The sequence below is a fragment of the Nycticebus coucang genome, chromosome 8 (assembly GCF_027406575.1).
Source record: "Nycticebus coucang isolate mNycCou1 chromosome 8, mNycCou1.pri, whole genome shotgun sequence".
Lineage (NCBI taxonomy): Eukaryota > Metazoa > Chordata > Mammalia > Primates > Lorisidae > Nycticebus > Nycticebus coucang.
In genome coordinates this window covers 99,764,260-99,787,821 of record NC_069787.1, presented here as the reverse complement: position 1 = coordinate 99,787,821, position 23,562 = coordinate 99,764,260, and the positions used below count along the sequence as shown (strand labels likewise).

At 41.6% G+C, this 23,562-nt stretch overlaps 1 long non-coding RNA gene across 1 annotated transcript; it reads right to left on the bottom strand.

Annotated features, from left to right (window-relative positions):
• Positions 1 to 6,538: 6,538 nt before the first annotated feature.
• LOC128592243 (uncharacterized) lies at positions 6,539 to 20,676 on the bottom strand. Its single transcript, XR_008381814.1, has 3 exons — positions 20,618 to 20,676; positions 8,611 to 8,670; positions 6,539 to 6,658 (listed from the first exon to the last, which is right to left on the bottom strand). It is a non-coding gene; the product is annotated as an uncharacterized LOC128592243 (long non-coding RNA).
• Between the last annotated feature and the right edge of the window lie 2,886 nt (positions 20,677 to 23,562).

Sequence of the window (23,562 nt, the reverse complement as noted above, 5' to 3'; positions counted from 1 at the left end):
TGTGGTGGGACTGGGGGTGTGTGTGTGGTTGGTGTGGGGGAGGTTGGTGTGTCTAGGGGATTGGTGTGTGGTGGGACTGGGGTGTGTGTGTGGTTGGCGTGGGGGGGGTTGGTGTGTGGTGGGACTGGGGTGTGTGTGTGTGATTGGTGTGTCTAGGGGGTTGGTGTGTGGTGGGACTGGGGTGTGTGTGTGTGGTTGGCGTGGGGGGGGTTGGTGTGTCTAGGGGGTTGGTGTGTGGTGGGACTGGGGGGGGTGTGTGTGATTGGTGTGTCTAGGGGGTGGGTGTGTGGTGGGACTGGGGTGTGTGTGTGTGATTGGTGTGGGGGAGTTGGTGTGTGGTGGGACTGGGGGGTGTGTGTGTGGCTGGCGTGGGGGGGGTTGGTGTGTGGTGGGACTGGGGTGTGTGTGTGTGATTGGTGTGTGGGAGGGTTGGTGTGTGGTGGGACTGGGGGGTGTGTGTGTGATTGGTGTGTGGGGGAGTTGGGGTGTGGTGGGACTGGGGTGTGTGTGTGTGTGATTGGTGTGTGGGGGGGTTGGTGTGTGGTGGGACTGGGGGTGTGTGTGTGGTTGGTGTGGGGGAGGTTGGTGTGTCTAGGGGATTGGTGTGTGGTGGGACTGGGGTGTGTGTGTGTGGTGGTGTCTGTGTGTGTGGTTGGTGTGGGGGAGGTTGATGTGTCTAGGGGGTTGGTGTGTGGTGGGACTGGGGTGTGTGTGTGTGTTTGGTGTCTGTGTGTGTGGTTGGAGTGAGGGGGGGTTGGAGTGTCTAGGGGGTTGGTGTGTGGTGAGACTGGGGTGTGTGTGTGGTTGGTTTGGGGGGGTTGGTGTGTCTAGGGGATTGGTGTGTGGTGGGACTGGGGTGTGTGTGTGTGGTGGTGTCTGTGTGTGTGGTTGGTGTGGGGGAGGTTGATGTGTCTAGGGGGTTGGTGTGTGGTGGGACTGGGGTGTGTGTGTGTGTTTGGTGTCTGTGTGTGTGGTTGGAGTGAGGGGGGGTTGGAGTGTCTAGGGGGTTGGTGTGTGGTGAGACTGGGGTGTGTGTGTGGTTGGTTTGGGGGGGTTGGTGTGTCTAGGGGATTGGTGTGTGGTGGGACTGGGGTGTGTGTGTGTGGTGGTGTCTGTGTGTGTGGTTGGTGTGGGGGAGGTTGGAGTGTCTAGGGGATTGGTGTGTAGTGGGAGTGGGGCGTGTGTGTGTGGTTGGCGTGGGGGGGTTGGTGTGTGGTAGGACTGGGGTGTATGTGTGTGTGGCTTGTGGGTGTGTGTGGAGGGTTAGTGTGTGGTGCTCCACTGCTCCAGCTGCCCCCACCCATCAAGTGTTCACCATTTTGCCATCTCTCTGTATAGTTTTCTCTTCTTTTTTGTACCTTGCCACCCCCTTCTGCTGACTGCTGATCACACTCTAGGAAAGGCAAAACCTGCTCTCCCTGGGTGTTCCCTGTTCCCCGAGATATTGTTCAAATACAAAACCTGTGCAATTGAAAGCCTCAAATAGCTGTAGCCTTTCGAGGTCTGCTCTCGGAGTTACACACATGTCTTTTTGTAAACTCTCCCACTTCCCTTACTTTCAAGTTTGGGCTAAGTCCCCAGTGAGGGGCTGTAGCTCCCTGCACTCTGCAGGGAGCTGTTCTGTCCCCTGGTAGGGGAACACAGTTTTTCTAGGAGTGGTTCTCTTTAGGTCATTGGGAGGATTTAAATACTTCAAAAACAGGGGTTTTAGGAAATATGACTTTAACCAAGGGATCAAATCATTTTAGTGAGGATTTTTGTTGGTTTGTTTCTGTTCCACTTTTGTCTTGCCCTAAGGTGTTCTGTTGTCTCTCTCACCTTCGCCTCTAATTATCCCTTCGTATTTATCAGGAATGCAATTGCAGACCCTTTCTGGTGTTGCATTTCCCAACATGACCTAGCGTTCAGGAACCCCCTGCCCAGCTCTGACCAGCAGTATTGTACAATCTCACTTTATAACAGCCAGCCTCACTGATGGGATCTGCTGAATATGTCAATAGATCCAAAATGATTGGGTCCAATTTATATCATGAACTGCATAGGAACCATATTTTCAGTTAACCTTATAAAATCTATGTTTACCTAATAAATGAGTATGACTCCTATGAAAGAACGTGGACTTCACGGAGTTACAACTGAGTCCCAATCATGATTCTCCATGATTTACAGTTGTATCAACTACTAAAAAAAAAAAGAAAAAGTATTATTGGGGCGGCACTTGTGGCTCAAAGGAGTAGGGCACTGGCCCCATATGCCAGAGGTGGCGGGTTCAAACCCAGCCCCGGCCAGAAACTGAAAAAAAAAAAAAAAAAGTATTATCTCTATCACAAGACTTTTATAAGAGGAAGTGAGATAATGCATATAACATAGTAAGCACAAGGCCTGGCACCCCATAATTGGCCATTATTAATTATATTGTTACTATTTTTACAGAAGATGTAATTGGTTGCCTGCCCCCAATCCATGGCTCCCTTTGTTCTTCCTGGCAGGGCCTCTGTTTATTTGTGTCCCCCACACAATGCCAAAGATAGTTATAATATGGACAGCTGATTCTGCTTTGGACAATGACTCATGGAGAGAGTAGTGCTGGGGGAAATAGAAAAGTTTTATTGAACAAATTGCATGGAAGGAATGCCCCCGTTTCTTTAGTTGGGTGTTGTGTCCGGGGGAAGCAAGTGGAACACATCAGGGGAAATAGGCAGTAACTCTCCTCCTTCTCCTTTACTTTTCCGTACAGCTAGAGGAGTAAGTAAAAATAGACCTGGCTCTGTAGGACAGGAAGACCATGCCCATGTCTCCTTCTTTTTCATATGTTGAATAGAAATTGTAAGTAGATGACTATAGTGCTGCCAGCCAGAAAGTAGTAAGTGAGATCTCAGGACTTCATTTTAGGTTCAGAGAAAGCAGGAGATACCTCTCCAGCCTAGAGCCTCAGTCATGGGCTCCGGCCAGCAGGAGTAGGGTTCCAGTCTGGGTCACGAGCATGAGCATCAACGAAACAAGTAGAACTTGGATTCTTCATGGCTATTCCTCAGGCATGAAGATCCCTGGGGAAAGGTGTTGCAGATCCTTGGCCATAATAGCAGAACAATAACACAAATGTCTCCACCTCCCTCTTATCAGCCTAGATACAATCTATTTATTCAGCCTAATCAGGGAAATGAGGTATGTTATATGGATATAGACTTTCCATATAACTGATGATGAAACCCCTGTTCAGAACTTTAATTTTAACATGTTTTTGTGGAAGTATTAAAAACTCTGGTTCTTTATTCTTTGCATAAAGGGCTAAACATACTTTACCTGTTTTCCTAATGGCTTACTCATCTTTATACATAGCTGTAGTATCCTGTGTAGGACTGTATGTGGCTCCTCATGCTGTCTTTAATACATTGAGCTCTGAATATTCAGAGGGCTCATGGTGCCTGGTCAGGAAGGGTCAGAAGGTTTTGTCCTGTGAGGAAGAAACTTTGGGCCAGGAATCAGGAGGCCTCCTCTTGTCTATAAATTTTTATCCTCTAGGTGGGGGGTATGCATAATTTGGCAGAGGCGGGAGCTAGACAGAGTCGGGTGGGGATTGGGGACATTGGAATCTCTCTATAGTTAGGATTCAGGGAGCCAGGAAGAATACTTCCTTGGAGAACCCTGGAGGAGCTGAGATAGGATAAGAATGTGTGACCCTCTCAGCTGGAGAATAGAAAGGGGTTGGGGGAAAGGTGCCTGGCTCTTTCTGATATTTCTTCTCCTTGTCCTTCCTTTCTCCCCAGAACCTTCTGAAAGACCTTCACACCTCTACAAGTCCTGAGGTCTTCCACCAGCAGCTGCTGGCCTGCCCTGACTTTGTTGACATACCTTCCCCTTTCCCATCTCTCATCTCCTGGGTCCTCCTTCTACAAAGCTGGGCAGGGAGGGCTCGGTCCAACACAGCCAGATGCAAGTCTGTTGAATGCCACTTGATTACATATAGGATAAATAGTTTGAAATTTCATAGATGAGGGTTCTTGTTTTATAAATTTAAATTATAGAAGGAGAAGCTAAATCTATAAACCAATAAGCAAAATTCCTTGATTATTCGTGAGTTGATCTATAGAAGTCCATCCTATCAATCAAAACGTCCTTTTAAAACTGCCTGTTGCCCCTCTATTACTACTTTGTAAAATCAGCAGGTCAAACCGCAACTTTAAAATAAAAGAAAATAGGATAGAAAGTATCAGAATGGTTCATACATAATAAGAAAAAAATAGCGTTACATGAAAAGTTTGATTCAGGTAAATATATAGAAGGCTATAAGTATATGGGTGGGGCTACAGGTTAATTGTATTTCTTGATGTAGGTGGTGGGTAAAACATCTCAGAATTACTGAATTCTAGCAATTGCATCTGCTAGTCAACTTGGGGTTCCATATAGGGCTTCCTCTGATCCTGGGAAGGTAGCTGAAATGTTTGGGTAAATGTGCTTTCCTGATAGAATTTATTATTGTATGGGAGCCAGGGTGAGTCTGTAGGCTCATGGGTAGAAACCTTCCTCCTTTTCAGTGAATAACCTATGACTTTAGATATGTCTATAAGTCAATTTGGGACTGAGAAGAGACTTTGTATCTCATTTTTCATGAGAAAATTAAGTAATTGGGGAAATAGCCAATCCTCCTTTGAGGATGCATGGATTCATCCTCAAGTATGATCTCTTACTTCTGTGAATGTGGCTATGGGTTATAAGTGTGGCTTTTCTTGGTCTCTGTTCTCCATTTGTCTCTGACCTGAGTCGTATCATAGCTTCATTGAACAATAATGTCTTTGTGATGATCAATTTTATGTGTCAACTTGACTGGACATAGGCTGCCCAGATTAAACATTGCCTCTGGTGTGTCTGTGAGGATGTTTCTGAATGATATTAGCATTTGAATCAGTGGACTCGGTAAAACTGATTACTCTCCCCCCATGTGGGTCAGCATCATCAAAGCCACTGAGGACTTGAATAGGACAAAAGGTGGAGGAAGGAATAATTCATTCCTTTTCTCCAGTCTTACTGCATGAGCTGGGACACCTCATCTCAACTTCTCAAGCTCTCAGACTAAGATTTATACCAAAGGCCTGGTTCTCAAGCCTTTGAAGTGGTACTGAATTAACTGTAGGCTTTCCTGGGTCTCCAGTTTGCAGACTGCAGACTGTGGGACTTCTTAGCCTCCATAATCACATGAACAAACATCTTATAATAAATTTATCTTTATGTAGATAGAGATACATACAGATTTAGACATAGATGTCTCCTACTAGCTCTGTTTCTCTGGAGAACCCTGACTAATACAGGCCTCAAGAAGTCATGTATCATCTATGCTAATGGCTGGTGTAATTAAATTTGGTGGAAAAAGTCCCAAACATTCAGAAGTATCTGTCACATCCTCACTGTGGGGAGAAACTTCACCACCTCATAGCTAGTTTGTATGGTCTCTTCAAATACTAACTCTCATGTTCTTTTATCTGTTGACCCTTTTCTGTCCTTGTAATCCAACTAAAAAATGTCGTTAGTGAGAATTATAGGTATAATTTATGCACTTGGATATACATTTATGTCTCCTTAGGCCTACTGATTACCTATCTAGGTACAATGGGCCATCTAGCACCAAGACCCTGATAGCACTCAGGCTCTCAAGATGATTTCCACCTGCACATAAAGCAAGCACATATAAGGGACTTGGGCATCCATGGCCTGTGGTACCCATGGTGAGGAGAGGGGTCCTGGAACTAATTTCCCACAGATACCAAGGGAAAACTGCAGTTCATCTGTGTTTCCCACTAATGAGTTATCAATTCATTGTTGAAAAATTTACTGTGTATATACCTCAAGAAGAAGAAATGGTGTTGTAAATGAGGCTAAGTTATTTAAGCCCTTCCAGGTGCATTCCCTGACACCAAAGACTCTGTGACTTGGATCTTCTGATGGACATTCAGCAAATTTACTGTGTCCACTTATTAGCTTGGTGCAATGATACATTTCAAAACTATTAAGAAATGAGTAGAATTGTGATGGATGTGTTACTTAGTTCAATGTAAGGTTTCACATTGTATATCAAAGCAGTACACTGAACCCCATAAATGCATCAATGTACAAAGCTATGATTTAATAAAAACAACAAATAAAATAAAATAAAAATAAATAAGTAACAATAAAAAAGATTGGTTTGCTTTCTTATCGTTCATGTGTTCATTGGAGTAGCAATTTAATTTCCATCAAGAATTTTTCCTTTGCATTCACAACTCGGCTAACTGGTGCAAGAGGCCTAACTTCTAAAATCAGAGATGTGCAACCCTTCCTCTCACTTGAACACTTAACTGGATCCGGACCCTTTTGATTATTTTGGATTAACAGCGGTAAAGGTATTCCTGTATTTTTTTCAGTCTTTGATTTAAAAAAAAAAAAATTGAATACATAAAATGTGTCCTATATGCACAACGTACTCTTTTAGGTAGATAATCAAAAAATAGCATTTATAAATCAAGCCACTTGCCTTAGATTCAATGCTGGAAATAGTGCTGTTTCTCTCCACAGGGCCTCTCTTCTCACTTCCTCACTATCTGTTCCCTCCATTTACTGGACGCACCTTGGTGGCCAACCCATGGCAAAAATGGCCATGCACAAGGGGAAGACCTAAAAGATAGAACTGTAGGATAAAACAATGAGAAACAACATAAATCGACAAAGATGTCTGGCCACGTGTCGAATGGGGGAAATGCACACACTTCTGGGGGTGACTCTGCTGCAATGAACATCTACTCTGGGTTTTGTGGATCAGCGTGTAACTGGGAAGAGGATTCATTACAAGTGTGTGCAAGCCTTCCCTCCCAGTGATTCACTTCAAAGGGGAACAATGACACAAACTAGCAAAATCAGCTTTCAAACTGCTACATATGGTTATACTTGTATTAAAACGGCATGCCAAAAAAAAAAAAAGAAATGGCTTGTGTTAAAATGAGCTCACTAACTCTGAGCGGCACAGATCAGCAGGGCATCGGACGCCTGTTGCCAGGAGGGAACCAGGGAGGCAGTAACAATGGGACATCAAAATCCATCACAGAAAACCCACCAGGCAAGTTCAAAAGATGTAGGTGGCAAATAGGTCACCAATTAAGGGGACAGAGGCCTGCAGGTCTGGCAAAGTCTCAGTCACTAGCTGTGTGGACATAGACACATTGCTCTTCCTTTCTGAAATGCAGTGAGGTATCTGGACAAGATAATCTTTAAGATCTTACATTTTACAACTCAAGTTTCCCAAATTTGCAGAAATATTCACTTTGTTGATAATTAAGAAGTGTCTTTCCAGTTCTACTGTTAGTTGTGACCCAGATGCATGAATTACTAAAGGTGTCAATGATTTTATCCTTGCAAGCCACTTTCTTAAAGAAAAGTCATGTATTTTAACTCAGAAACCACATGTGCTTGCAACCTTATGGATGTAGAGGCCTAATAACATAGGGCCATTTCCTGCCTCTAACCTACATGCTCAGGAAGATTTGTGCACCATGGGCCTGGCCAGGGCAAGACAATGGGAAAGTTTATGTTAGGAAGCAAAACATTCTGTTACTCAGCCTTAAATAAATAAATAAACAAATAAATAAGTTAGCAGATGTGCAGGCTCAGCCCCGTGGCAGAGATCTGACAGTGACCCTCTCCTAATGTGTGCAAGCATGCAGTTGCCTTTTTCCCTTTGTGATTTCTTACCCATCCTTCCAAATTAATTCTTGGCATGCTTAGTGGATGAATGTTGCTGGACTTCCATGCTGGGCTCCATATCCATTGCCTAGACTTGCATATAACACAGTGGAATCATTGTTGTAAAAAATAAATAAATAAAATTTATTAGAACTCACACAAAGGTACTCCAGCACATCATCCTATGGTGGAAACTGAGTGCCTACAGAAGATTTATTCTTGAAAAATGAATCAGAATATATAAATACCATCCTGTGGGTCCAATGCCTTTCAATCAAGTGCAATAGCAATGCTTGACACTGTATCGCCTTTAACCATGTACAAAGCACTTGCCATATATTATGCTGTGTGAGCTCCACAATAAACCTGTATTATTTGTAAACCAGAAACCAAATATTATGGCAGTTAATTTGGGCCTGCCAGTCTTGAGACATCTTCCTCCCTTCTGCGTTCTTTATGATAACCACATAAATTTCAGGACACCAAAAGATAAGATTGGAGATTGAACAAAAGGTTTTCCTGTCAAATGGCCAGAAATCTCCCACACTGCTTCCAACTCTGCCTGAGGCTGGGTTTCTCCAATCACACAGACAGCTGCTAACTGCAGTCCTGCCGTTTTCTTCAAACACAGGGTGTGTGTGTGGGGGGGGTGGTACGACAGAGCTCCTGCCTGTTGTACCGGATCATCAGGAACAAACATACTGGGACCCTGGGGACATCGAGTCTCTACTCTCATCTGTCCCCTAGGATACTGCAGGGGAGGCTTCTTCCTGCTCTTTCATAGAGACATAGGAAAGCAGGGTTTCTGAACAAAGAAGGCTTTCAAAGGGCAGTTTATAGATGATACCTGGTCTTCTTTTGTACAGCAGACAAGTAGCCTATTTTGTAGGGACGATCACATACCTATATGGATCTCCATGTCCTTCCTAGATGACCGTCACAGCTTGCTGGTTTATCCCCTGTCTAAGGAGGAAGAGAAGTGATGGTCACCTGATGGTGTGGATCTCAGGCCCGTGCAGGTTCTCAAAGACAGGGATCGCTCCTCCAAATTCACACATTGACAAATAGTAAAGTTGGGATTTGAATCCCTACTTCTTAACTCTGAGTTTAACTCTCCCATATATTCACAAACCACAATTATAAAACTTATTAGGCCAATTTTTAGGCATCACTTGAACTTTGGATGTAACCAGGCTCAAAGTGAGTTCATCAGCTGGACTCCAATGTTAAATAAGCCAATAACTGGCCTTCTTTGCTTGAGCTACTTTAGCATTGGTTTCTCTGCTCCTGCCAGTGAATTCTCATAATGATATCTGAGCCTTCCAACTCTGCAGACAAGCGTGTACCTGTACAGCAATGACAGTCAGCATGCCCTGATGGTAAACTGTGTGCTGAATACTTTGCATACATATTCATGTACCCTCAAAACAATGAAGCAGATGCTGCTATTGTCCTCATTTCCAAGATGAAGAAACTGAGGCACAGAGGGGTTAACCCCCAAGATTATGTATCCAGTAAAATTCACAGGCAAGCTTCAAACCCTGTCAGTCAGATGCCACAGTCTCCAACTGCTTTGCCATACAGACTCCTGTATGTGTTGTAAGTGTGTCTTAACTGTGGTGTTAACTGGTAGGCTACTGGGGAAAAAGCAGAGGCTTCCAGCTTTTTAGTCATTTTATTCAGAGTAAACTCTGATCTCAAGATGCCCAGACACAGAAGACTGTTCTCACTGGGCTGAGAACTCCTTCCAGGGAAGAAAGGGAGAGTGGAGACTTAGCTACTGGACCATGTATCACAGCAAGGGAGCTTGGGGACTTTCAGAAAGTGGTGAATCATAGCACCTGTCACTGAACAGGAAGTCTGGGTGAAATGAGAGAAGGATTTTTTTGGAAGCAGAGTCAAGCCCAGAAAAGGCAAAAAGGATTAAATTGACAGGTGGGCCAGCCAGGCTCCCTTGCTCCCACCCTATTCTCCAAGTCCTCCCCTTGGCCATCTGGTGACCATAGTGATGTTCAGCAGTGAGGTATTTCCAGGATGAGTTGCCAAACTTAATCATCTAACCTCACATGTAACATATTTTATATCATTCATTGTCTATTATTAGTCACGTAGCATGTTTCCCATTTTTTCCACTATTAGCAATGCCACAAAAAACATATTTCAGAAACTTCCCAGTTGTTTCCTAAGTCTAACTTCCTTGGAGAAGCTGATTGGGTAAGAATATACACATCTTAACTCCGGGAACATATTGCCAGATCATCCTTCAAAAAACTTATTAGGTTAGCTGGTTATGTAAATACACATTTTATATACATTTGCAATATTTGCCAGCATTTTTAATCTTTGAAAATATGATAAATGAAAATATCTGATCTTAATTTGGAGGTTTTTCTAGTGAGATTGTTCCTGTGTTAGCAATTGGGCCATTGGACATTTAAACACTTTTTTCTCTTATTTATTTCTGGCAATAAATATGTTAGGTTATACTATGATTGTAAATGACACAATGCCAATAAACAAGAGATTTATTGTATATAAGAGTGGGTGTGTTTGCTTTTAGGCAAGTCTAGATCTAGGACCTCAGACCACTGTACAATCACCTAATCTCCCTCTCTGTGTGTGTCTCTCTGTCTCTCTCTCCCCATTTCTTTTCTTAGACTTCCCCCATGTAGTAGCAAAAGTGACTCTAGACTTACATTGTCCTTGAGCTAGTGATTCCAACAAGAAAAGGTGGAGGGAGTGCTGGTGGCGGTGGTGTTCCTCTTATTTTATAGCATAAGCAATAACTTACAGTGCTCAAAGAAGACTGACTCACTGGGAACATACCAACCGCTGGACTAACTGGAGTCTCTAAGGGCCACATGTCCATTCTTATGAGACAGAAAGTAGAACCATGTTATTAATAGTTTCAACAAGCAGCAAAACATATTATCCCAAAGGAAAGTTATACAAAAAACAAGGAAATGATACCAGGCTGGCAAAACAAAACACGACCACTAAATTATTCTTTTCCATTTAAAGATGAAGTATTCATCTTTATATTGATTTGGAAGAGTTCTTTACATATTAAGAACATTAGCATTTGTAATATGCTAAATAAATTTCGTATGTTTTTGTTTTGTTACAGTTTGTCACTTGTCTTTTTTATTTCAGATTAACATGAGGGTACAAATGTTAAGGTTACATTGTTTTCATTTCTGAGGTAAAGTTCAAGTTGTAGTTGAGCCCTTCACCCAGGGAGTGTGATGAGCACCCCCACATTGTGCACCAATCATTTTCCCTCCTCCCCTCCTCTCTATCTTCTCTCCCTATACCTCCTTTCCCCTCCCCCTTGCTAGACTATATTTGTGTTTTTTCTTGGGTGTGTAGTTGTTTACATATTGGTTTCATATTAGTATGGCTGAATAGTACTCCATGGTATACATATATCACAGTTTGCTAATCTATTCAGGAGTTGATGGGCACTTGGGTTGTTTCCTCATCTTGGCAATTGTGAATTGAGCTGTAATAAACAATTTGGTGCAAATGTCTTTGTGGTTAAATGATTTTTGTTCTTATGGGTAGATACCTAGTAAAGGAATTGCGGGATCATATGGAAGGTCCACTTTTAGTTCTCTGAGAATTGTCCAACTTCTTTCCATAGAGGTAGTATTACTTTGCAATCCCACCAGCAGTGCAAAAGTGTTCCCTGCTCTCCACATCCACGCCACCATCAGCAGATTCAGGACTTTGCGATGTGGGCTAATCTCACTGGAGTTAGGTGATATCTCAGAGTCATTTTAATTTGCATTTCTCTGATGATTAGCATTTTTTCACGTTTGTTAGCTATTTGTCAACTTCAGAGAAGTTTCTATTCAAATTTCTTGTCCATTTATAAATTGGGTTGTTTGCTCTTTTCTTATTGATTGGTTTGAGTTTTCTGTAGATTACAGTTATTAGTCCTTCATCAGATTCATGGCATGAAAATACATTCTCTTATTCTGAAGGTTGTCTGTTTGCTTTAGTTGTGGTACCCTTAGCTGTGCAGAAGCTTTCTAGCTTGATCATGTCCCATTTATTTATTTCTGGTGTTGCTGCAATTGCCAAGAGGGTCTTCTTCATAAATTCTTTTCCGAGACCAATTTTGTCAAGCATTTTCTCCACACTCTTCTAGAATTTTTATTGTTTTGTGTCTTAAATTTAAATCTTTTATCCAGGGAGAGTCAATTTTTGTCAATGGTGAGAGGTACAGATCCAATTTCACTCTTCTACATGTGGCTAACCAGTTCTCCCAGCACCATTTATTAAATAGGGATTCTTTTCCCCAGCGCATGCTTTTGTTTAGTTTATCAAAGATTGGTTGGTAATTTGTGGCTGGGTTCATCTACAGGTTTTTTATTCCATCCCATAGAGCTATATCTCTATTTTTGTGCCAGTACCATGCTGTTTTGATCACTATAGACTTGTAGCATAACCTGAAGTCTCATAACATGATGCCTCCAGATCTGTTTTTATTTCTGAGAATTATATTGGCTATTCAGGTTTTTTTCTGGTTCCATATGAATTAAAGTACTATTTTTTTTTTCAATTTCTTCAAAGCATGACATTGGTGCTTTGATGGGGATTGCATTAAATCTGTAGATTGCTTTAGGTAGTGTGGACATTTTATTGATGTTGATTCTTCCCAGACACAAGCATGGTATGTTCTTCCATTTGTTAACATCTTCTGCTAATTCTTTTCTTAGGGATTCATAGTTCTCTTTACATAGATCCTTCACATCCTTTGTTAGATATATTCCTAGGTATTTAATTTCCTTTGAAGGCTACTGTGAAAGGTTTTGTATCTTTGCTTTTATTCTCAGCTTGACTGTTATGGGCGTATATGAAGGCCACTGATTTATGAACATTGGTTTTGTATCCTGAGACATTATTATATTTCTTGATTACTTCTAAGAGCTTTTCTAAGCCCCTGGGGTTTTCCAGGTATAAGATCATGTCATCTGCAAAGAGCAAGAGTTCGACCTACTGAGTCCCCATTTGAATACCCTTGATCTCCTTCTCTTGTCTGATTGTGGTGGCTAGGGCTTCCAGCACTGGGTTGAACAGCCGTGGTGATACTGGGCATCATTGTCTAGTTCCAGTTCTAAATGAAAAAGCTTTCAGTTTTACTCCATTCAATAGGACATTGGCTGTGGGTTTGTTGTAGATGGCCTCTATCAGTTTAAGAAATGTCCTACCTATGCCTATTTTCTAAAGTATTTCTGTCAGAAAGAGATGCTAGATTTTGTCAAAAGCCTTTTCTGCATCAATGGAGAGAATCATGTGGTCTTTGTTTTTGCTTCTATTTACGTGGTGAATTACATTTATGGATTTACATATGTTGAACCAACCTTGCAACTCTGGGATAAACCCACTTGATCATGATGTATAACTTTTTTTTTTTTTTTTTTGTAGTTTAGCCAGGGCTGGGTTTGAACCCACCACCCTCAGCATATGGGGCCAGCACCCTACTCACTGAGCCACAGGCGCTGCCCGATCATGATGTATAACTTTTAAAAATCTTTTACTGTATTCCATTTGCTAGGAAATCATTGAATATTTTTGTACTGATTTTCATTAATGGTATTGGCTTATTTTCCTTTTTTGTTGGGTCATTGCCTGGTTTTGGATTCAAGTTCCAACATGGAACATGTTGGGGAGGATTACTTCCCTCTCTATGTTTTGGAATAGATTATGTAAAATAAGTCCACCTCCCCCTGAAGGTTTGGTAGAATTCTGGAATGAAACCATCTGGTCCAGGGCTTTTCTTTTTTTGGAAGATTTTGTATTGTTGATGCAATTTCAGTGCTTGATGTAGGTCTACTCAAAATTTCCAGTTCTTTTTGATTGAGTTTAGGAATGTAGGGGGTTTCCTGGCATTGGTCTATTTCTTCTACATTTTCAAATTTCTGGGGATAGAGTTTGTTTTTTAGAAATCATTGAGGTTTTTTTGTATTTCTGTGGTGTCTGTTGTTACTTCCCCATTTTGTTTCTGATTGAAGTTATCAGAGATCTTACTTTTCTGTTTCTGGTTAGTCTGGCCAAGAGTTTATCAATTTTATTAATATTTTCAAAGAACTAACCTTTTGTTTCACTGATTTTCCCAGTGATTCTTGTGTTCTTGATTTCATTTACTTCTACTTTGATTTTGGTTTTTTCTTTTCTTCTGCTAGGTTTGGGGTTGAATTTTTTCTTTTCCACTTGCTTAAGAAGGTCCATTTCTCAATGAAGGCATTTAATGCTATAAATTTCCCTTTTAGGACTGTCTTTGCAGTTTTGATAGCTTTGTGGCTTCATCATCATTTTGTTCAAGAAATATAATAATTCCCTTCTTAATCTCATCCTTAACCCAGCTGTAATTCAGCATAAGGTTATTTAGTTTCTATGACTTTAAGTGAGTATGAAGATTTCTGCTGGTGTTGAGTTCAACTTTTATTCTGTGATGGTTCAAGAAGATATGAGGAATAATCACTATTCTTTTGAATTTGTCGAGGTTAGATTCATGCCCTAAGATATGGTCAATTTTGGAGGATGATCCATGAGCTGATGAGAAGAATGTGCATTCAGTTTTGTTAGGATAAAATGTTCTGCATATATCTGTTAATTCCATTTGTTCTAGGGTCATGTTTAAGTCCATTACTTCTTTGTTTAGTTTCTGCTTGAAGGATCTGTGCAATACTGTCAGAGGGGTGTTAAAAATCTCTAATTATGATAGAGCTGGAAGACATTGTATTGTTCAGGTCATTTAGAATTTGTTTTATGTATCAAGGAGCATTTAGGTTGGGTGCATAAAAGTTAATGATTAAAATCTCTTCATGATTTATGCTTCCTTTGATGAGTAGGTAGTGTACATTCTTGTCTTTCCTTATTTGGGGGTGGGGTTAAATCCAATTGTATCTGCAGATAAAATTATGACCCCTACATTTTTCTGATTTCTATTTACCTGGGTTATTATTTTTAATTCTTTCACCCTGAGTCCTGCTTTATCCTTAGACTCTAAGGCTTAGAAGTTAGGCATGTTTCATGGAGACAGAAAATATTGGGTTTGAGCTTTTGTATCCAGATAGCCAGCTTGTGCCTCTTTAGGGGAGAGTTGAAGCCATTCATATTTATTGAGAGAATCAATACATACGATGGAGTTTTAGTCATCTTGTTTTGCAGAGGTCCAGTGCTTAGTTTTATCCCTTCTACCATTGTGGAAGCTAGGCTTTGCTCCTTAATTTCCAGGTGTGTTTACCTTGGCGAGGGACCACTGGGCTGGTCAGTATGAAGAATGGGTCTGAGTATTTCCTGTAGAGCTAGTCTAGTTATGGAAAATTTCCTCACTATTTGCATGTCAATAAAATATTTGATTTCTCCATCACAAATGAAACTCAGTATAGCAAGATACAGGATCCTGGCCTGAAATTTGCTTTGTTTCAAAAGGTTAAAGGCCAATTAACAGTCTCTTTTGGCTTGAAAAGTTTCAGCTAAAAGGTATGCATTCATCCTCATAATTTTCACTTTGTAGGTAAGACTTTTCTTATGCCTGGCTGCTTACAGGATTTTCTCTTTCATATTGACTTTGGCGAAGTTAATTACAACACGTCTAGGAGAAGCTTTGCTTGGACTGAGTCATGCTGGGGTTCTGAAACTATCTGCTATCTGAATTTCTGTCTCTTGCAATACTTGGAAAATTCTTTACCATGATGTCTTTAAGGAGAGCAGTAATGCTTTTAGGACCTTCCTCTTCTCCTTAAAGAATCCCTATAATTCATTTTATTTTATTTTTATTGTTGGGGATACTCAGGTACAAATAACCAGGTTACATTGATTGCATTTGTTAGATAAAGACCCTCTTATACTTGTGTCCAACCCCCAAAAGGTGTACCACACCCCGTGACTCCCCACCTCCTCCCTCCTTCCCTTTCTTTGCTCTCCCCACCCCCCATCCATTCCCATCCCCCACTGTGTACTAGGTCATTAATTGTCCTCATATCAGAATTGAATACATAGGATTCTTGCTTCTCCATTCTTGCCATGCTTTACTAAGAATGATGTGTTCCACTTCCATCCAGGTTAATACAAAAGATGTAGTCTCCATCTTTTTTAGTGACTGAATAGTATTCCATGACATACATATACCACAGCTTATTAATCCATTCCTGGGTTGGTACGCATTTAGGCTGCGTCCACATTTTGGTGATTGTAAATTGAGCTGCAATAAACAGTCTAGTGCAAGTGTCCTTATGGTAAAAGGATTTTTTTTTTCTTCTGGGTAGATGAAATCCCTGTAATTCAGATGTTTGATCTTTTGAAATAAATAATCCCATAACTCTCTCAGGGAATATTCTGTTTCTGTTTTCTTTCTTTCTAACTCTTTGAATGATTAGTTCAAAAGTCTTCTCTTCAATTTCTGAAATTCTTTCTTCTCCATGTTCTACTCTATTATTGAGGTTCTCAATTATGTTTTTGAACTCTTTGAATGTGTCCTTCAATTCCATAAGCTCTGCTGTATTTCTCCTCATTATGTTCAGGTCATTGGTGACTTTGTCTTTAAATTCACTAATTTCCTCAGAAAATTTTTGGACTTTTTTTTTATTTCTATCTTCTCCTCAATTCCATTCACTTATTTGCCAACCACATTCTGAATTCTATTTCTGACATTACAATAATTTCTCTATAGATGGCGTTTTCTGCTGTACCTCCCTTATAATTTCTTGGGAGAGCTGATCTGCTCTTACTTTTCATGTTGCCAGAATTCTTCTGCTGGATCCTCCTCATGAGTATTTTGGGCATTTTTTTATATTAATTATACTTTTTTAACTGAAATGTTAGGTTGTCCCTAAATAGTTACTGAGTGATAATTTGATCGGGGGCCCTTAGAGAACACCGCACAGACGGATTTGGCAACAAAAACTGACAAGATGAGACCAGATCTGGACGCCCCAGAAACTGGAGCTAACCACCTCTTCACCAATGAGCTGGAACTTGTGCTTGTGGCCCTTCCCCCACAGTCTTGCACAGCTCCCTTTCAGGGATGCACTATGAGAGTTACTGAGGACCAGCCTAGCTTAGATAACGCAAACTGATTCTGTCCCGGTGTCAGCTAGTCCTCTGCCCAGTTGAAAGGAGCAGCAATATTTCACTGGATTTCCTCCTGTAAAAGATTTAAACAGCTGTGGGCCCCTTGCTGGTGACAGCTGGAGGAACAGAATTCACAGAAAGACCCACAGTTCCCTCCCCTCAGGGTGCCAACACTCTCTCAGGCAAATAAATTCAAATTAGCCATGACCCCGCAGCCCCCGCAGAATCCACAGCAGTTTTGACAGTTTCAATCAATCCTGCTCTGATGGTGGTGAGCACCCCTGTGCGAACAAGTTCAGAGAAGCCATGGTCTGGGAGGCCATCCTCTCCCAGAGTCCTGGCTGCAGACTGGATAAAATGCAGCTGTCACTGGTGGCTGAAGAAGGGATTTGGTTCCTGGATCTTCAGTGCAGGTTGCCTGAGGTTAAGCCTGTCTCCCTCCAAGTTGTTAGGAGGAGACCTGACAGTCACCAGAGCCTCTCCAGAAGGCAGGGGAAAGGTCCCCCTTAGCAGGAGAGAGAATCAGGAGAGACCATATCAGGCCAAAATGCTCTGGTGCCACTGTCTCTTCTCACAGCAGAGAGCAGCCCACACAATGCAGAGGTCTCCCAGAGATCTCACCAAACACAGTGGCCTCTACAGGGGGCAGTCCATTCGGCAACCAGAGAGAGAAGAGGATGGGCTGTGGGCTTAGGACTGCACAGAGAAAATTTGTTCACTTTTGCATCAGGCAGGATGAGGACCCAAGGGTTTTCCTAGGTGCAGGAGAACTAGTTCTTGCTGCTCTCTCCCCTGGGGTGAACTGAGAGGTCCTTTGTATCCTGATCACTAGTGGAAAGTCTTTGGTGGGCCTCCCAGTTGGGAAGCATCTTCTATCCCCTTCAGAGCCAGGTGCCTTCAGTCTAGTTACTCTATAGCTGATCTCTGTTCTATTTCTTCCTTTTTCTCACCCTCACAGCTTGGCTCAGTGGGGAGGATGTGCACCTTGATTTCTTCTCCTTGTATTCAAGCCCCACATTTCAACTTCTTTGAATTTACTTCAGTCCAACTTTTCTTTTTCTGGACAGGAGCTTCTGGAAAAAGCTGTTTCTAGCCACTCATCTTGCCATAACTTATCTTTTCACATTGTTTCTGGTATTTCTTTTTTCTCTTATGGAAATTTAAAAATTTCATGTAATCCTTACAGTTCAGGAAGTTTTCTCAGGACTGCCACTTCAGAAGATTCTTACCTTGATCTCTATATTTTAGCTAAGTATGCTAAAGGTTTGTTTGGTTCCTCACCTACCTCAAAGAGATTTTCAGGCATTGATCAATTTTCTCTTCTGAAAACTGACTAACAATAGTATCATAAGGGTATACAGTTATATAGTAAAATGTCTTTTTTTTTTTTTTTTGGAAAAAAAGTACAAAAGTGCAGGATGTCTTCTGTGGTTTATTTTGAGCTGCTTTGAGATGACTCATCTAGAAATAAAATGAGAGAGAGGTGGATAGAGTAAATGGATGCAATGTTAATAATGTTTTAGATCCACTTTTATCTGAAAATAAGATTGCGACCCCTCCTTTCTTCTGATTTCCATTTGCCTGAAATATTGTTTTCCAACCTTTTACCCTGAGTCTTGTTTGTCCTTCAGGGTTAAGTGTGTTTCCTGGAGACATCATATGGGGGGTGGGGATGGGGAACTTGTGCTTTTTTTATCCAATCAGCAAGACTGTGCCTCTTCAGCCTCTTCAAAGCCATTTACTTTTATTGAGATAATTGATAAGTATGGTGGAGTTTTATCCATCTTATTTTGTGAAAGTCCATTGCATAGTTTTATTGTTTGTGACCTTGTGGAAGCTAGGTTTTGTCTTTTAGTTTCTGCTGGTGATGCATTGTGATGATCAGTGTGTAGAACAGGTTTAAGTATTTCCTGTAGCATTAGTCTTGTTACAGTGAATTTCTTTAGTACTTGCATGTCAGTAAAAAATTTGATTTCTCCCTTGATTTGGAAGTTTAGTTGAGTAGAATATAGAATTCTGGGCTGAAAATTGTTTTGTTCAAGGAGGTTAAAAGTAGATGAACACTCTCTCCTGGCTTGAAGTTTCAGCTGCAAAGTCCATTGTTACTCTGATATATCTGCCCCTGTAGCCAATTGATGCTTACTCCTGGCTGCTTGCAGAATTTTCTTTTTCATCTTGGCTTTTGACAGGCTCATTACAATGTGTCTTGAAGATGCTCTGTGTTGAGACAACCCAGGGTTTGATATCTCTCTGAAAAAAAGTGTGTTTCTGTTCCTTTGGGTCATTCTTCTTCACCTTCAGGAATACCAATAATTCACATGTTTGAATGCTTGGTGAAGTCCCATATTCTCTAAGCAACCATTCTGCTGGCTCTCTCTTCTTTTCTGCCTCTTTAAATGTCTGAGTTAGCTTAAGAGCCTTATCCTCTAGTGCTATGATTCTTTCTTCTCCATGGTCTAATCTGTTATTGATACTTTCTACTGAATCTTCAAGTGCTCTGATTGACTCCTTCAAGTCCTTAAGGTCTGCTATATCCTTTCTAAGTTCCTCATATCTTTCATTCATTATTTGGGTCTGTTTTTAGATTTCCTTTTGATTATTTTCCATTTTCTCTTCAATTACCTTCATTGTTTTTGCCATCCATATTTTAAATTCCTTTTCTGTTATTTTAATTATTTCTTAATAGGTAGAATCCTTTGTGGTAGCTACCTCATGATCCCTTGGGGAGATTGCTCTGTTCTGGTTTCTCATGATGCCAGATTTTTTTCTGTTGGTTCTTCCTCGTGTTCATATTTTCTTCATGTTCACTTCCTTCCCCTACTTTTTCTTCTCACTTCCTCTTTCACTTTAAATTACCTTGTCTCTGTGCTTAGGTGTTGATGTGTCCTTCTGTGCCAGTCTTCCTCTGCTCCTGACCTACTTGTTGACCCCTGGAGTTCCCTGCTGCTTTGCAATGCTCCTCGAGTAATGTTTATGGGCAGGACACCCCAGCCAGAAGTGGCTAGAGTCCCCTCTCCCCTGTATCACCAGGAGTGACTGCTCAGGAGATGAGTCTAGTCATCTCCTAGATTTTATTTCTTATTCACATGGAGTATGTATGTTCACCTTGGAATTATTAAGAGAATAGGGTTAAATTCATCTTTTAGTGGGTAGCATATGAAAAGTCTTGACATGAATATGATTTCAAATCAGCCTGTCTTAATTCCGATTCCCTGGAGCTACATTGGATTATATAGGATATTTGGACCTACCTTATCAGAAAGAATATAAACTGTGCCTGGTGCAGTGCTTGGTTCATATAATCACCATTCCAGTAAGGGGTAAAATTCATAATACAAAGGATCATCTAAGGGATACAGGCTACCTGCCCCTGAAGCTCCCTAATGAATGTGATCAGTCAGTAGTTTTTCATGGAATGTAGCAGAAATGCAGCCTGATACTGGTGGCTATGGGCTCTGTAATGCACTCAGGCTGACCTGGCCAGCTTTGTTTCCCAGGCTCCTGTATCAGCTGGTTTTGCTGATGAGAGGTGCTGTTAAGAGCATAAAGTGCAGGGAAGCGGAGCAAGATGGCAGCCGAGTAACAGCTTCCTTGCATCTGGGCAGCGTGAGTCTGGGGATATAGGACTCCAGGCATCTCTGGCTGGTGGGATCTGCCTATCATCACCCCTGAGAGGATACAGGGAGTCACCGAGAGACTTCTGGACCCCAAGAGGAGGACTAAAACAGTGGAAAACCAGCAAATGGTCGCGTGTGTTCAATCCGTCTAAACCCGCCCGCAACTGTAAGTTCAGTAGCAGCGAGACTGCAAACCAGAAAGGCCTTACCTGTGAACTGTTTTGGTGTCTTTGGACTTGGCACTCAGCTGAACTGCCTTGGGGAGAGCCTGAGCGGGAGTGCGGAGAACTTTGGCCTTTGTCTAGGGCCCCAGTCTGAGCCACTGAGCCAGACGGAGCTAATAGTGTTTGGCTCTGGGTCACAGGCAGCCATTGTGAGCAATCTGCCCCAGCAAGCTCCGCCCTCAGGATCGCAGAGCTAGAATTGGGTGGGAGCTGGTAACCCAGCGAACAAGTAGCCTAAAGGCGGGGTCTGAGCCGCCTTGCAGCCCTAACCCTTGGGGGCAGAGGGAGACCAGTTTTGGCACACAGGGTAAGTGCATAGCCACTTCAGCAGTGATTCCAGCGACAAGTGCTTCCCTAGGAAAGCTTCTGCTCAGCAAGTGAACAAGTTCAAAGTGCCTTTTAAGTGGGCTGAAGAGAGATTTAGGGTGTCTACCTGCTAGGGTTTGAGAAATCAGCAGCCTCCAGTCGTATCAGAACTGTGATTAACATCTCATACCCCAGAAGACCACGTGTTGCCCAGACAATATTCAGTAACATATACATACTGCTTTGTTTTTGGTTGTGTTTTTTTTTTTTTTGGTTTGGTTGTTTTTTTTGTTTATTTTGATGTTGTTGATTGTTGTTTTGTTTTTTAACTTCAACCTTTTCCATACAGATCCTTTTTCTTTCTCAATTTTTCTAGTTTAATTATAATTTCCCATTGCTGCCTATTTCAATAATTAGAACTTCATTTTTGTTAGTGTTTCTACGGCTATTATTTGGTTTTCCACCCAATTTTATCCCGTAAAGTTTTCTGTTTGCTTGTTTTGGTTTGATTTATAGCATTTTTGTCTTTCCTCTCTACATGGTGGAGGTGGGGTACTGTGTCTGATCAGGTTAGCAAAGAGCTGCTGACCTCAAGGGAACCACCCAACTGGGCACCCCCAGATGGTGGTTCTTTTTTAAGGTTGTATCAAAGTACCCTACTGTACACCTATATTGCTCTGTCTCCCTCTTTCTGTGCCTCTCTTCTTTTTGTCAATATTCCTTTCACCCACCCCCTCTCCTTTCTCTATTTTTCTTTTTTTTTCTTATCACTTGGTCCTCCTTTCTTTCATCCCTTTTTTGCTCTTCAACCTTCTCACCCTTCTGGTCCTATAACCCTTAGTACACACGCATGAGAACTTAAGGAGCAAGAGGAAGTGAAAGGACAATTAGGGCAAGGAAACAGATAAAAGAAATCACTCATGAGGAAGAATCAGCAGAAAACTCCAGGCAACATGAAGAACCACTCCAGAACAACCCCGCCAAGGGACCATGAGGTAGATACTGCAGATGATTCCACCTATAAAGAAATGTTAGGAATGGGGCGGCGCCTGTGGCTCAGTGAGTAGGGCGCCGGCCCCATATGCCGAGGGTGGCGGGTTCAAACCCAGCCCCGGCCAAACTGCAACCAAAAAATAGCCGGGCGTTGTGGCGGGCGCCTGTAGTCCCAGCTGCTCGGGAGGCTGAGGCAAGAGAATCGCGTAAGCCCAAGAGTTAGAGGTTGCTGTGAGCCATGTGACGCCACGGCACTCTACCCAGGGCAGTAAAGTGAGACTCTGTCTCTACAAAAAAAATTAAAAAAAAAAAAAAAAAAGAAATGTTAGGAATGACAGAAAGGGAATTTAGAATACACATGTTGAAAACAATGAAAGAAATGATGGAAACAATGAAGGAAACTGCTAAAAAAGTGGAAAATAACCAAAAGGAAATTCAAAAACAGAATCAAATAAGAGATGAATGATATGAAGAATATAAAAAGGATATAGCAGAGCTGAAGGAACTGAAACAGTCAATTAGGGAACTTAAAGATGCAATGGAAAGTATCAGCAACAGGTTAGACCATGCAAAAGAAAGAATTTCAGAGGTAGAAGACAAAGTTTTTGAGATAACTCAGATAGTAAAAGAGGCAGAAAAGAAGAGAGAGAAAGCAGAACGTTCACTGTCAGAATTATGGGACTTTATGAAGCATTCCAACATATGAGTTATAGGAATTCCAGAAGGGGAAGAAGAATGCCCCAGAGGAATGGAAGCCATACTAGAGAATATTATAAAAGAAAATTTCCCAAATATCACCAAAGATTCTGACACACTGCTTTCAGAGGGCTATCGGACCCCAGGTCACCTCAACTCTAACTGAGCTTCTCCAAGACAGATTGTGATGAACCTGTCCAAAGTCAAGACAAAAGAAAAGATTCTGCAAGCTGCCAGGAGTAAGCGCCAGTTGACCTACAGGGGCAAATCCATCAGAGTGACCGCAGACTTCTCTAATGAAACTTTCCAAGCAAGAAGACAATGGTCATCTACCTTTAATCTACTTAAACAGAACAATTTCCAGCCCAGAATTCTGTACCCTGCTAAGCTAAGCTTCAAAATTGACGGAGAAATCAAATCATTTATGGATATACAAACACTGAGGAGATTCACCACAACAAGACCAGCTCTACAGGAAATACTTCAACCTGTTCTGCACAGTGACCACCACAATGGATCAGCAGCAAAGTCAGAACTCAGAAATTAAACGACAGAACCTAACCTCCACACTGATGCAAAAGATAAAACTAAGCAATGGAGTCTCACCAAATAAGACAAATAGAATACTACCACACTTATCAATAAATCTTAATGGCTTGAATTCCCCACTGAAGAGACGTAGATTGGTGGACTGGATTAAAAAACACAAGCCATCCATTTGCTGTGTGCAAGAAACACACCTGGCTTCAAAAGACAAATTAAAGCTCCGAGTCAAGGGTTGAAAGACAATTTTTCAGGCAAATGGAATTCAGAAGAAAAGAGGAGTTGCAATCTTATTTTCAGATACATGTGGATTTAAAGCAACTAAAGTAAAAAAAGACAAAGATGGTCACTTTATATTGGTCAAAGGAAAAATACAACAAGAAGACATTTCA